Below are 15,208 nucleotides of genomic sequence, written 5' to 3' on the forward strand. Positions count from 1 at the left end.
ACCAGCTGAAGAGGAGCTGGTGCTTGTGCAAGAGCTGCATTTCGTGCGCCAGGGCGCGGTATAACAATACGCTTCGGGGGTCCAACAATACTCGATGTATATGGGGGTGGTGAATTCAACAAATGGGACATTAATGGGTCTTTGTCAGATGCTCCCTTCGAATCTTGTCCTCTATGGGGCAACATTGGGTAGCATTTATCTGCTGCTAGTTTCTTGCTTCTGAGCATTTGTTCACTTTCCTGTTCTTCCTTATTATCCCTGTATGCGATGGCGGCTTGCACCATCGACATACCTCTTTTATTCTTCTTAGCTAATTTTATTTCTTTCTGTTTGGCTTCTTTGCGCCATAAGCGAAAAGAGTCAAACATCGCCGGCTTTCTTCTTAAACAATTTGACCTCGAGGTTGTCTAAGACTTCTGAGTCAAAACTACCATATTGGGGCCATTTTAAAACACCATCCTTGCGGGTGTATTTTATCCATACTTCATTATACGTGATAGGGCCTACTCCGTGCTTGATATATAATTCATATGTTGGAGTTCCAATCGGAGGAACCGGACACGAATCCTCTAATCGAGAGTCCTTAGTACAACCAAGACAAAACAAGTTTCCAAGTCTGCTAAGACCAGGCATCTTCGCTCACTAGTCTAGCTTCAAACTTCAAGGGATTATCTAACTAAGATTTGTTCGTGAATACACAAATCCCTCGGTTTTGGCGCTTGCAAGTTCCAAACAAGGTGTACCTCAAGGATACCAAAGACTAAGAACCAAACTAAGGACTAGGAGACGCTCCACTTATACTTAACTGAAGTATTGAAGATCGGTGATGTCACTAGAAGACTCGTCTATCGTTTCGCTCTACCAAGGATCACTGGGTCCAAAACAGGGCGATAGTCAGGGCAACAGTCCTTTGTAGCCGTCGGGATGCGGGGAACCTCGCAGCAAAGACCTTCGGAACCACGTCGACATACAGGGGTCGCTGAAGTGGCTGGCCGTCCTCTGGAATTTTCACATGAAGCTCCTCACGAACATCTGGCTTGGACCGTCACCGCTTGATACCGCCCCGAGTTGGGCGCCAACTGAGGTGCCGGGTTTTTAGGAACCCGGTGGTGCCGGGGGATAACACCCGAAGACCTCTGAGTTCTCCCTGTTCCGGACCACAGAAACCAAGAGTCTTCTAGGTGAAGTCAGAGATCGAGTTTTATTGGCTGCAACCAAGTAACATGTGTCCTAGAAGTACGACAGCACGGGCCGTAAGTTCTCAGGAGACTAATAGTTTTTACAGAACCAGCCTTCTCCTTTTATACACATTATTGCACTTCAGGCAAGAATTCTTGAGTTTATGATATGGTCATAGACATATTTACACAATAAAGCAAAGAGCGAAGTCATGACGGCCAACCCATATTTTATATGTCCAGTTTGTGATAGATGACCCAACCCAGCCCGGAATTACAATCAGATATCGATGAAACCCCAATAAAACAGGGCACCTCCTTGTCATAAAACTGGCCATAAACAAGGAACATGGACAGGTGTATGTGTGTAGAAAACATGGTCTGTATGTGGTGAATGGTTTATGGCATGTTGTGCTTTGATGATATCTTTACTCGGCCACTGGGCGAGGAGCTGCCCAAACAGGTTTTGGCTGGAGACGGTAGAGTCAGTTCGGCCAGGTCATGGGGAAGTCAGCTAAGGTGGACGTGTCCTTTCAGATCAAGCTCGACCTTAATCAATTGACTTATACGAGGGCAAGCCATAAGATGGATGCCGTTCACAAAATGGAGTCCGAGGGTTCCGAACGGAAACCATGATTTAAGGGTGTTAGCATCGCTCAATCACGATGCAAATGCACAGAGATAATGTCCTAATCATTACCGGTCTGCCGATACCAAATTCGTCATGGTACGATGATATTTTGTGACGCAAGTGTTGGACCTCAGTACCGGTATTACAGCAGGGCCCAGAATTCCAGAACCACAATCTCAGTGCCTATTATTCTCAGCCTTTCTCCCTCAGGGTGTGGTGCGCTGTCTTTCGCTTTGGGACAGTGGCTGATCTGATCTGTCTAAGTCCAGTAGCATTACCTCCCAATCCTGTGCCATGGGAGTTTTCCGCCTCCCACCCTCCTCCTCTTTTCTAAGGGCAATACATTCCGCTCGACCCCACCTCACTACCTCTGCCTGCCATGTCTCCACCCTGGGCGCCCTTGGGGATTTCCACCTCATCGTAATCGTCCTGATCGCAGAGGGGAGGAGGGTGAAATCTACAAATCTTAGTTTGGTTTTCAACGGTTTGGGACGTGGGCGGGCTCCCACTAAGCAATATAAGGCGTTCTCCTTCACCTATATCTGTGAGACCTCTCTTATTGTTTGGCATACCAATAACTGCCCAACTGTGGACATGTCCAAAGCATATGTAGGAGGCCTGCCTCATCTGCCCTGCATCGCGGGCAATGATGGGGGGCATCAGGAAACATCCGGTGAATTCTCTCCGGGGTGAGATACGCCCTATGGAGTATCATTGCTTGGATGAATTTAAATTTCACGTTCCGGGAAACCCTTTTGGGGTGTTCCAGGACCATCTGACAAGTTGCGTCAGTAATTTCCTCTCCAGTTTCTGGTGACCAGATCTCTCGTAATGTGGTAAGGGATAGTGGCGCATGAGTTCTAATCCCTGTGCACAGCCAGCAGACTAAGTGACCTCCCGCCCCCCATGTAGTGGATCAGGTGTACTAGCTCATGCTGTTGTGGCTTAATGCGTTGTGTAGCCCATGTCGTCCTGATAAAGTGGGACACAGTGGCATGCAATAGGTAGTGTCTGTTCGAGGTCCCGGTCACCTGCACAAAAGTACGGTGATCAAGCATTAGGTAATCTCCGAAGAAACTACCCACTCCCTCAACTCCGCTCTCCGTCCAGTGTCTAAGGGTATTTTTGGTGAGTTTTCCCTGTGGTGTCTGGATGCCTAATAAGGGGATGTTGTCTGCATACGGTAAAACAGACGACGTGTAGGCCAGCGCCTTCCTCCAACAGAGGAGCGCAGTGCGTAGTAATGGGTGGCACTGTCCTGGTATCTTACTTTGGGTAGCAGTAGAGTATGTAATTTGCCTCTGTCTAACTGGTCCGTTGTCCATCCGATCTCATGAAGGTTCCTTCTAGCCAGCCAATAAGCCAGCCATTGGAGTTGACTGGCGTAATAATACCCCCGAAAATCGGGGGCACCCAGACCCCCCAGAGAGGTACCGAGTTGTAATTTTCGCAGACTAATCCGCCGTCTACCCGACCCCCATATAAGAGTGGTCAGTAAAGTGTTTATTGTCGTAAAAATGCGGTGTGGGAGACATATGGGTAAATTCACGAAGTGGTACAGTAAGCGGGGTAGCATCACAATTTTTGCTATTGCAATGCGGCCCATGACCGACAAAGGCAGCGAGGTCCAGAATCCGATACTGCCACGGAGGCCTGCGATGGTTCTAGAGATATTGCCAGCTAGCTGGTCCTCCGTTTTCCTGTATATGCGGACCCCCAAGTACTTAAAGCTGGACTGAGCTACCGGGATCGTAGAGGTGCTGAATGGTATAGAGGGCGGATGTGGTGCCTCCCAGAAGTAGAATCCCACAGATTTTTCTGGATTTATAGCCAAGCCCGAGACCTCTTCAAACTGACAGAAGGTATCGTACAGTAGCGTATGATCCGCTTCCAGGTCTCGGAGATATAATAACATATCATCCGCATATATGGAGAGTATATGGGATGACCCTGCCATTGGAATGCCTAGTGCAGGCGCGTACTTTCGAATGGCGATGGCCAGTGGTTCGAGCGCCAGGACAAAAAACATTGGGGACAAAGGGCACCCCTGTCTGGTGCCTCGGTAGCCCGGGTATTCGGCCGATACATAGCGCCTCGTCCTTGCCCGAGCCGTGGGATCAGTATATAACAGCCTGATCCACCTCAACAGAGGAGTCGGGAAGCCAAATTGTTGCAGGGCCTCAAACATAAAGGGCCAAGAAAGTGAATCAAACGCTTGTTTGAGATCTAACGCAATGCATCCCGCCTGTTGTAGTTCCGTCGGTGCTGCCGCCATTAATGCGTGCAGGCGTCTCGTGTTTAGGGAGGTACTGCGCCCGGGAAGGAATCCGCACTGGTCTCGATGTATGAGCGCGGTCAGATGGGGTTGGATTCGCAGAGCAATAGCTTTGCTCAGTATTTTGTATTCTGTGGACAGCATCAATAAGGGCCTATAATTTGTCAGTTCCGAAACATACCTGCACAGTTTAGGTATGGAGGTCACTAATGCCTGCATTGTTGATTGTGGCAGATGACCCTCGTCGAAAGCTATCTTATATATCTTTTCCAGGATTAGTACTAATGTGTTGGCATAAGTGGAGTAGAACTCCACTGGGAGCCCGTCCATGCCTGGTGTCTTATTTCTGTTTAAGTTCTTAATCGCTGAGCGTATTTCATGTTGAGTGCTAGGTCCCTCAATCGATTTCTGCGCATCTGCTGTTAATAGGAGGAAGGGGAGATCCTTCATAAAGTCAGTTATTTGCGTGGGGTCTTCCCTCTCGGTCCGCTAATACAGTGTCTTCAAGTGATCATGAAATGCCATGTTGATGTCAGATTGCGTGCTCACTAGGGTGCCCGCCCGGTTACGGACCTGGGTAATGATCGGGGTTTCAGGCCTATCTCGCACCAAGCGGGCTAGCAGAGCGCCCGAGCGATCCGCTTCTGTATGTTACCTCTGTAAATAAGCTTTGCAGTCAATGACGCGCAGCGTTTCCAGCGTCTCTGCATGTAAGATGTGTTGTTCCTGTAAGGCCTGTTTTTTTCAGGGTCCTCGACTGCCTCCCGTTCCAGCACCGTTAATCGGTTTTCTACCTCACATAATTTTCGGTGTATCTCCTGTCGGGCGCCAACCAACTGCCCTATCGCAGCTCCACGCATTACCACCTTCATCGCATCCCAGACCACCAAGTTGGAGGAAGCAGATCCCCAGTTAACCTCCCAGTAGTGTGTCAGGGTTTCCAACAGGGACGCCCTAAACGGTCCATCTTCTTGTTGAGTTGTGGGTTGAGTCTCCATGTAGGGACTGGAGTCGGGACTCTACCCCAGGAAATGAGGCACTTCAGGGGCCTGTGGTCCGAAAAAGTCTTTGCTAGATATTCCGGGGCACTTATCGGTGTAACCAGTGTGCGGGAGCATAGGAATCGGTCAATGCGTGTGTGTAGGTCGTGTACCGGGGAGTAGAAGGAATATTCCTTGTGCGTTGGATGTAATGTTCTCCAAACATCGCTCAGTCCCCAGCCCTCAGCCCATGTTTTAAAAATGTCCGATAGCTTTACTGAGCTAGTGACCTCTAGGGGTGGGTGTGATCTATTCAAGTCCAAGTCTAGCACAGCGTTCCAGTCCCCTCCTAGCACCCAGGGTATATGAGCCCAATTGGACAGTGCCCGCCCAACTCTCTGTAGGAACGATTCTTGGTCATAATTCGGGGTGTATATACTGCCCAGGACAATCAGTCTGCCATCCAGGGTACCGTTTATTAGAATGTACCTGCCCTGGTCATCAACTTTCCGTTCTATTTCCACGAATGGCGTCCCGTGTCTTACCCAGATAGTGGCCCCCCTAGAAAAGGCAGAGTACGACGTGGAGTATATGGCCCCTCTCCCCTTGCTCCTTAACTTCTGTGCCTCAGTGGCTGTGAGGTGTGATTTCTGCAGAAAGGCAATTTGTGTCTGTTGTCTAAGGAGGTATGAGTGGACTCTGTGTCTTTTCTGCACTGCCCCCAGCCCACGCACATTCCAGGTAAGGACTCAGTATACTTCAGACTGCTCAGCCATAGTCGTCTTGTAGTGGAACTAATTCTGTCAGTGGTCGTAAACTAGGAGCACTGGAGAGCGGAACCCAGGAAAGTACACCTCTAAATACATTTAACATAAACAAAACTAACTTGGCGCAGCAGTAGAACAAAGCTGGGCCCAACATTAACAATTGGAACATAAAAACCCAAAGTCTTGTGCATTTGCCAGTAGGGGGGTGGCCTAGCACACGTTTATGCATTTCGTTGTCAACTCCGGGCTCTACCGGCTCAACGGTGGCCCAGCCTGGCCATGTGTCACATAAGAAGAAATCAATGTAGTGTTTAAACAGTATCTGTGGGGCTATCAGTAAACTTCCGCAGGCACTGCCCAGGGACACCCACTGTTCTGGAGGCGTGGCTTGCACTGGGGAAAGGGTCAGTGCCATACTCCACAGTTACATTCTACCATTCTCATACATAATTTTCAGAGATAAGAGGCAGATTTCAAATATACAAATTGCATCAGTAAAGGATACCGTACAGTGTCTATAACAGAGCTATCGGCACCGGTCTCCATCTGCCAACTCAACTGTCTATTAGATCGTCCGCAGCTCTAGGTGTAATGGTAGGGAAGAGCAGCACACTGTTCTCCGAGTCTGAGTATATCGTGTTTTCCTCAGAATCTGTGGTTATTTTTGCAGAGTCTTCCCTGAAGGTGCCGGCGATCGAGAGGGCCACCAGTTGGTCTTTCTTCTGCCGGTCCCGCGACGTTCCTCGCCGAGCGTTCCCTTTCCCGGATCCAGAATATGGGTGGCGGCCTCCCCCGGAGCCCTTCCCGGGCGCCCCCATTCCAGCTCTCTGGGATGCCTCCTGATCACTGTCCGGCCCCATCACCTCCAGCCACTCATCAGCGTTGGCTGGACTTTCAAAGAAGTGAGATTTCCTTCCATGGATAACTTTTAGGCGGGCTGGGAAGAGTAATGCGTATTTCAACTGTGCGCCCCTCAGCTTCTTTTTCACTTCCAAGTAAGATGCCCGCTGTTTTTGTACCGTGTTTGTGTAATCCGGATATAGTGACACCCTCTGGTTCTCAAAGTGAATAACGGATTTCTCCCTGGCTTTTCTTAAAAGTACTTCTCTGTCCCGGTAATTAAGGATACGGACTATGAGCAGGCGCGGAGGGCGGCCCGGCTTGGGTAGTCCGGTCGGGATCCTATGCGCCCTCTCCACGCAGAAGTATGGGGAAAGCCCTTCCGACGTCACGTGATCTCAGAACCACCGCTCCATGAACTCAGCGGCTTGTGATCCCTCGCATTTTTCTGGCAGGCCGATCACCCTTACATTATTGCGTCGGTTACGCCCTTCCGCATCTTCGACCCTTTCCATCAGTGCAGTGACCTGGCCCTGTATGTCTCTGATAGATGTACTGTGGTCCGCCACCGTGGGCTCAAGGTCCGCGAGCACTAGTCCTTGGTCTTTGACTTTGTCCGCTAACTTGCCGTGATCAGCTTTTAGGAGGGATAAGTTAGTCGTGAGGGCCCCCAATTGCTGCTCCATGGCGTGTCGCGAGTCCCGGATTTCCTGGAGTATGAGGTCCAGCTTATCTGGTGGATGAGTCCCCGGCGTTGTCTGTTCGGCAGTGCTTGCTCCGCTGCTGCTCGCGCTATTCCCCATGTGCGGGCAGGGCCCAGTCTGCTCCCCCTGGCCCTTCGCAAGCTTCGGGCCTTTCCGCGCCATGTTGTTCCAGGCCCGGGGCACTCACCCCCCGTATGTGCACTTCGGCCGTAAGTGTGTCATAGTTCAGGCAGCAGGCCGTACTCCCTCACCTCGTCCCCCCAGGCGATGTCGTGCAGGGGGGGTTTGAAGATAGGGAGCCAAGAGTCAGGCACCCCAGGCGCAGGTCAGACTCACCTCCCTTGGGGTTCGAGCCGTCACCCCAGTAGTCTCTTGCCCTCGTCGGGCCGCCGCCCAGCAGGACCTCACACCACTGCAGAGCGGGCCCCTCCTAGCCTCCAGGCCGGGCAGGTGTGGAAGGGCAATTGTTCGGAGCTCCTCACTACAGTCTTTGCGCGTGGCTGGCATGCAAAGCCCTCGAAGATCCCACCGGGTCCCGCCTTGCAGCTTCTCCCCCGCCGGACCCTCCGTCTCTCAGCAGAGCTGTCCAGCAAGTAAGAATGGGGGAGGGGGGAGGGAAGAAGGGGGAGACCAAAGAAGTCCTCCGCCTACGAGTGGTCCGGCCGCGGCCCAGGGGCGCCCCCCGGGCCGACAGCCCCAAAATGGCGTCGCTACCGGCGTCAGGGGGGCCGGGCCTCGGATTGTAGCGCCACCACTCCGCGCCATCCGCACCAAGCAGCTACCGCTTCCCCTATGTCCAGCAATGTCCGGGAGGGCCCCGGCGATCCCCACAGCCGCCTGCAGGCCGCAAGCCCGGCCCCCCACAGGTCCGATGTTGCCTGTCGAGCGGACCCCGGAATCCTGGTCCCGCCGCTGGATCGCTGCAGCACTCCACCTCCCAGCTCCTGAGGCCTACCTCGGAAGTCTTGGCGACCTCGAAATCAGGCCGTTTCACCGCCACACCACGCTTGAGGCTCCGTTTTTCGGGCCGTAGCTCCCTGGGCCGGACGTTTCCTCCGATCCACCAGTACTGGGTCCGGAATGTCACCCACAGCACTGTTTTTACCCGGATAAGGCCCGGCCGGGCTTGGAGCTCTAGTGAGAGCCGTCCGCCATCGTGGCTGTTCGGCCACGCCCCACTCTTCTAACCAATTTGTTGTGCCTTATATGGGTGTTCCTGCTGGCTCCTCTTGAACTGGTACTTTTCCATGTACGGGGTTTGTATGAGGTATGTCGAAAGTATATATGCACTGTTTTGAATATGATCCAGCAGTCTCCTCTGCGCACCTTTGCGAGCTTTGACCAGAGGGAGGCTCCCCTGTACAGGGTACTTTGCAAAATAAACGATTGAACCTTTTCCATTGCCAACTTATTTATGTATGGTAATTGTGATTATATGGGCTATTGGTAAGTATAGCTCTATGGTATATTTTTCTAGTACTTCAGCATGGAAGCCAAGAATCCCTCTAGGACAAAGTCAACCCCATAACCTGAAGTGAGAGACTGTGGGACCCCGTCCTGGTCTTGAGGTAAACACCCCGCAAGGGATGTCAGACCACTGCGAGCTGGAGTGTCTGCATGCAGGAGCCTCAGCGTCTCACGTCAGTGTGTCAGCATGGAAGTCCTTTTCTCCTCTGACTACCTTAGCAAGAGATGGTGTATATATACCCAAAGTGATATCCCCTGGGGATATACCTTATGTTGGACTGGGATTACGGAAGGAATGACCCGTATATATAGTTATTATGCAGGAGATGGTAGGCCTGCTGAGTTTCCAAGAATCCTTATGCATAATGAATGAGGCTTAAGCCTTTCAGAGAAAACCCCATGTCATCTCTGGACATTACGGTAACTAAGTAAAAGGTCAGTACTAAGAACCGTTAAGCAGTGTAATATCGGGACACAGTAGGTGAAAGGTGGATTCAGTACATGAGCCGATATTGGGGTACCTATATGGAACATAACACTATAAAAGTTAAAAAGCAATTAATAGGAGCACACAGTCTAAAGCAACAAATGAAGCCATTTTCTTCAGGTCAATTCCTGCAACAAGAAAAGAGATTATCTGTGAAACCGGCAAGCTCGAAGAACGAGAAGATCTGTGTACTATCACTAGAAGGGATCAACTGTAACATGAGCCAAGATCATACGAGCAGGCAACAAGGTTGAATCGGAGACCACATGAAATACTACCACCAGGAGAACAGATTAGTTGCACGTCTGCTCAAGATCCAAAGACCAGAAGATATCATCTGAAGACCACTCATTGTCCTACCACCAGAAAAAGAACTAGCTGGTAGGCCACTAAAAGCCCTATCAATGAGAGAAAGAAATGACCAACTCAACTTTAACTCGAAGACTAATAAATCTTCTACCACCTCTAAACCTTACCATTAGGAGAAGTTATAACATGGAAGACAACATAGACTCTGGTTGTTTTCAGTACTGAGGAACTAGAAGACCGACCAATACTCCGTTACTTGAAAACGAGGTCTACGATGGTCAACTGACATCATGAAACAAAGGACTTATAAAAGCATGACATTTATATCCTGCTGACAGTGTAAACAATAGAAAGCTTAAATGTGCAATATCAATGCACTTTGAGCAGTTATGTATAGTAAGGCTGCCATAAACCAGGAGAAGATTACATCTGAAGACCACTCGTAGTCCTTCTACCAGAAAAAAAACTGGCCATAGCTGTCGGTTGGGATCCATTAGATATCATACGGCCTGATTTAGAGTGTAATGGACCATGTTACTGCATCACAAACATGACATATATCCCGTCCCCTTAGTGCATTATATCCAATGGCACTTGTAATACGGCGAACAGAATATCTGTCACATTTGTGACAGAGTAACTCGTCCACAAAACTCTAAATCTGGACCTAAATGTTTATAATTCAGTGAGCATTAACTATTAGGTACAACCCGGGCTACGTACAGGCTATGATGTCTATTTTAGCGCCCTTTAACCTCTCCCCATAATGTACAGTAATTGCTAAATTGGGAAGATACACTTTTTAATTTGCTATAAATGTTTTCAATTTCAACTATTTGGTCTTAGTTGGTGTGTGCCCAATTTCCATTAGAAACAAGTGTTCCCCTTCAGGCTGCCTCAGATTGAACACACACATTCCTGCCCTGAACGCATAGGGTGACATTGTTATTACGCAAGGGTGTCGCGGCAGTAAACACCGGTGACTTACACTTCCCTGTTGCGTTTCACAGCATTATTCGGCTAAAGCAGGTTGAGGGAGAACCTTGATGTGCAGCTCAGGAAGAGCTGTTGCATCACCCCAGCTGTGGAAAACACTTCCTTAATGAGGCTGTTCCAGGAGCGCTCTTGCATTAGCGTCTCCAGGGAACAGGATGTTTCTTCAACATTATATGCCAGTATTCCTGCCCATGTCACGCCGAATGGCTTTTACATCTGAATAGACCAAAACAGTGGTCCTTAACCTGCGGTCCTGGGGCTACCGGGGGTCTGTGACTCCTTCTCAGGGCGTCCGCAACTGCTTACAAAATGAAATAATATTAACAGATTAATAAGGTATATATAAATGAAGAAGGAAATTTTTACATTTTAACATTGTCTGTAAATGTGAAGAAATATGAAATTGGATGCAAAAAATTAAGTTGGTATCTTTAGGTTGTTTATTGGGAGCAGCCCGATTGCCTCAAGGAGCATAGTATGGACGATGAGTCGCCTCATGAATTGAATTTAATAAAACTCCAACCATCCTGTTTGCAAATTAAATACAATATTTCATCATTTGTGTATCTATTTGATGAATGCTTATTTCTGTATTTTTGAGTTCTGTTTTGTGGTTCAAATTATTGACATTTCTGAAGCCGGGGTCACCGGATTCCAATAATAACTCAGTGGGAGGGTCCCCAGATTCCTGTATTGATTAAATGGGTGCCCTTAATATGGCCTTAAGATGTCATTGCCATTCCTCAGAGCAGCAGGAGTTTCACATAGCTGTAAGAATCCTACCAAATGTAAAGGCGTGATGTGGGAAAACAAATGCTCTCATCAAGTCTCTTGATACTTGCTTCTCGAGACTGACCCTGCGCGAATTCTTGCAAATGTATAGTTTCAGATCGTTTACACTTCATCAGTGGGAAAGTACTTATAGATGTGGGCATTTTTTAATTTTAACCCTGTTGCTATGCTCTCTGAATATAAAAAGATTATGTAGAAACAAGTTTGTTTCTAAAACTAACTTCATTTGTAGTCTTTCTTCTACTTCTTTGTAGTCATTCTTCTACTTTTTTGTAGTCTTTCTTCTACTTCTCGTGTACATTGCTTCCCGCCATGCGGTCTCTGAGCTGTTTGGCATGAAAATGGCACAAACCTCCCTCACTACCTGTTTGTCCACTGAACAGGAAGTGACATCCTGTCTCCAGCTTGGCCACTTGGTCACACAGTTCAGTATCTAGTTTGACAACATCCTCTTTCACATACATGGCACTTGCAAGAGGATAGTAACTTAGGAGCACATAGCATGTACATTTAGCTCCACAGCATTTTCACTGGCAGGGGGTTCTAATGTATGTTAGAATGTATTTATACGTCACAAGTGCAATAGGGAGGTGGATGTGGGAGTACTTTCTTTGGGGTTCTGGGACAGCATGTAGGCAGTATCTTGTGTTGGTGCCTTTGTTTAGCACTGCTGTCCTAGGTCACAATATTTGTGCACCTTCTGGGGCTCAAATGCAAACACAACGTTTTCATAGCTACTTGGTGCCCCATGGATCAATGGATCAACGCCAATGTTTTCCTACTGGAGTTTCTTTGGGTCGATTTGGGGGATCTTTGGGAGAGCAAAAGTCTCTAGTCTTTTGAGAAAGATTGTTTGCAATCTAGGGGCTTATGATGTGTGCACGAGATACAGAAGTGGCACTTTGCCCTAAGACTAGAGACCAATCTTGGGTACCACATCAGTTTCCAGGGCAACCACTGAAAATAAGCATCCATTTCAAAGAAACCTCTCAACTGAAGCAACAAGTACGTGACTCAGTTTAGTTATTGGTGCACACCGTGGTAGATCCAGTGAAGGCAACGGTGACTCCCAGTCCGGTCACAGGTGTCAAGTTAAGGGCGCTGCTCAGAGTACACAGGAGTCCAGGGGCCAGTGAACGACATAGCAGAGTTCTAATGCATTTGAATGGGCTGTAAGTAGTGGACCAGCTCACACGATTGAGTCCCAAATGTGCCTTTCTCTAATATCTGTATCTCAGGGTCTACTCTTGCAGTCAAGATGCAATCAAGATCTTATGGTTGCTGGGACAGTGATGGGACCAGGTTCCTACTGTAGGCAATGGTAATACTAGACCTTGAACTGATGGGCTTAGGGTTAGGTGTGCCCAGGCTTTCAGCCATAGTTACCAACTGTCTCGTTTTTGCCGGGACAGTCCCGGCAAGTTGGAAACTGTCCCGGGTAATATTGTTGCAGAAACTGTTCTTCTTTATTACACACGGGTACGCAAACATGGACTTTCTATCTATAGCAGCCCTGTGCTGCAAAGTGCCTAGGATTTTTTTTTTCAAATATTGGTAACTATGCCTTCAGTTTAAACTATCTCTGGAATGGTAATGCCTAGAAAGATGATTAAAATACTGTTCAGGAAGACACCTTCCAGCTAGTAAAACTGGGGCTGTTATCTGTAAGGTAGCCTGCCATCAAAAAATAAATTGCCATCTTGTGCAGCACTCGTTCGGGTCCAAATGAGCCCCGAAATTCACCGGGATGTCTGTGAACCGCACATCTGACATCCCATGTACACATAAACATATTGGGCCCGATTCACAGAACTAACTTAAGACAAAATCCTAAACTTACTACCATTTTGGTATTCACAGAAAGCACTTACTCATTTTGGTATTCACAGCTAACTAACTAACTAACTTTAGGACTCCTAAATGCCTCCTGTGAATACCAAAAGCCTTAAAGTTAGGATTTTTCTCAGTTTAGGAGTAGTAAAGTTAGGACTCCTAACTTTAGGTCTCCTAAATGCCTTTTGTGAATACCGAAAGTCTTAAAGCTAGGAGTAAAGTCTAACTTTACTACTCCTAAACTGAGAAAAATCCTAACTTTAAGACTTTTGTCCTTCTGTGAATACCAAAATGACTAAGTGCCTTCTGTGAATACCAAAATGGTAGTAAGTTTAGGATTTTGTCTTAAGTTAGTTCTGTGAATCGGACCCACACTTCTTACATGTGGCAAAGATGATGAAGACAAGGGACTTTCTTTAAGGGAATTGTAGGGGCCTTTAACCAAGGGAGTCAATATTGGGAGCCATCCCACAGGAATACATGTTAAAAGGCCTGACCCCTGCATTAGAGTCATCCTTATACCACAGTCAGTCACCTCTCAGTCACTCTCACTTTGCTGCTTCGCTCCTCTTTTGTTCTCCCTTGGTTGGCAGTGCCTTCTCATGTGACTGGCTGGTCTTCCATTGATCCCTGTTGTTTGCAGTTTGGGATCTGCTACTCCTGGGGGGGAGGGGGCTGTCCTGGGATCCCCTGTACTCAACACCAGCTCGTCTCAGGCAGACTGCATTGAGTGATACTTGTTATTTTAGGCTCTCCCACAAATATTATGACTCTTCTATGTCTATTGTTTATGCATGCTTGTGACGTCATTATAGTTTCTGCTCTCTTAACATACATTTCTCCTGTAAATATTTGCTCAGTTCCCCAGTTGACTATGTGGAACTGATAGAGCGCGGGCTCACCTGCTTGTTTTACCATACTCACCTGGGCCTATAAAAACATACACACTTTGAACAGGTAAACCTGCGCTTAATCAGATATTTAACCTTTTTAGGACCTATACCATTGACTTACCAATCCTTGTCACCGGTACCTAGAGTTCTAAGGGATCAAAGATGTTAAAATAATAGGCAGTCAATAAACATTCCATTCATAAAATAACCACAGACTTGGGAAAGGTTCAAACACTTTATCTATTTAAATTCTTAAATGTCAGAGTCCATGCTAAATCAATAATAGATCGTTCAATAAGGAAGAATATAATCAAGGTGAAATGATAATGAAAATATTGCGAGACTTTCTTTAAGCATTGAAACATAGGAAGGGTAAGAAAAAGGGGAAAAACAGAACAATGACAAACCCACACTTATTTATAATTACCTAGAATGGTGTGAAGACCAACCCTGGCCACTGGCTGGGATAAAGGATAGAACCTCGACAGTGCAGGTGCCAGCAGGATAGAACAAGTGCAGACCAGATTCAGGACAGGTACGGACCAAATTGGATAAGGACAGGACCACCACAGGCTAAGACCGGCACCCACAACTAAAGTGCAACGCCAGCGTCGCAACCCTCTCTGCAGCTAACTGTTAGACCCCGATTGGGTTATCGAACTCCTTCCCAGAACCCCGATTGGGTTATCGAATCTTATTCCCTGAACCCAGAATGGGTTATCGAGTCTCCTGACAGAGTGCTCCGCCAGCACCTCTGTTCTCGATCCCCAAATGAGTGCGTTGGGTCAGTGACAGGTCAGCTATTCGGACAAGTCAGACAATCTAACTAGCTAAGCCTACCTTAGTTATACCATTTTCAAGGGCAGTGTACCACCCCCCAATGTTGCGAATTTGTGTATTCCCGCAATTTTATTGGACAAAAGACGAGGAGAGGTCGTCACGCCATATTAATATGAGGTAACTTCCATTCAGTATTCAAATTAATGTTCCCTCCCATCAATTTATTTTCCCATGCATCTTTATTCCACCGAACAGTGAATGTATCATTATCAATAA

Source organism: Lissotriton vulgaris, unplaced genomic scaffold, assembly GCF_964263255.1.
Source record: "Lissotriton vulgaris unplaced genomic scaffold, aLisVul1.2 SCAFFOLD_5375, whole genome shotgun sequence".
NCBI lineage: Eukaryota > Metazoa > Chordata > Amphibia > Caudata > Salamandridae > Lissotriton > Lissotriton vulgaris.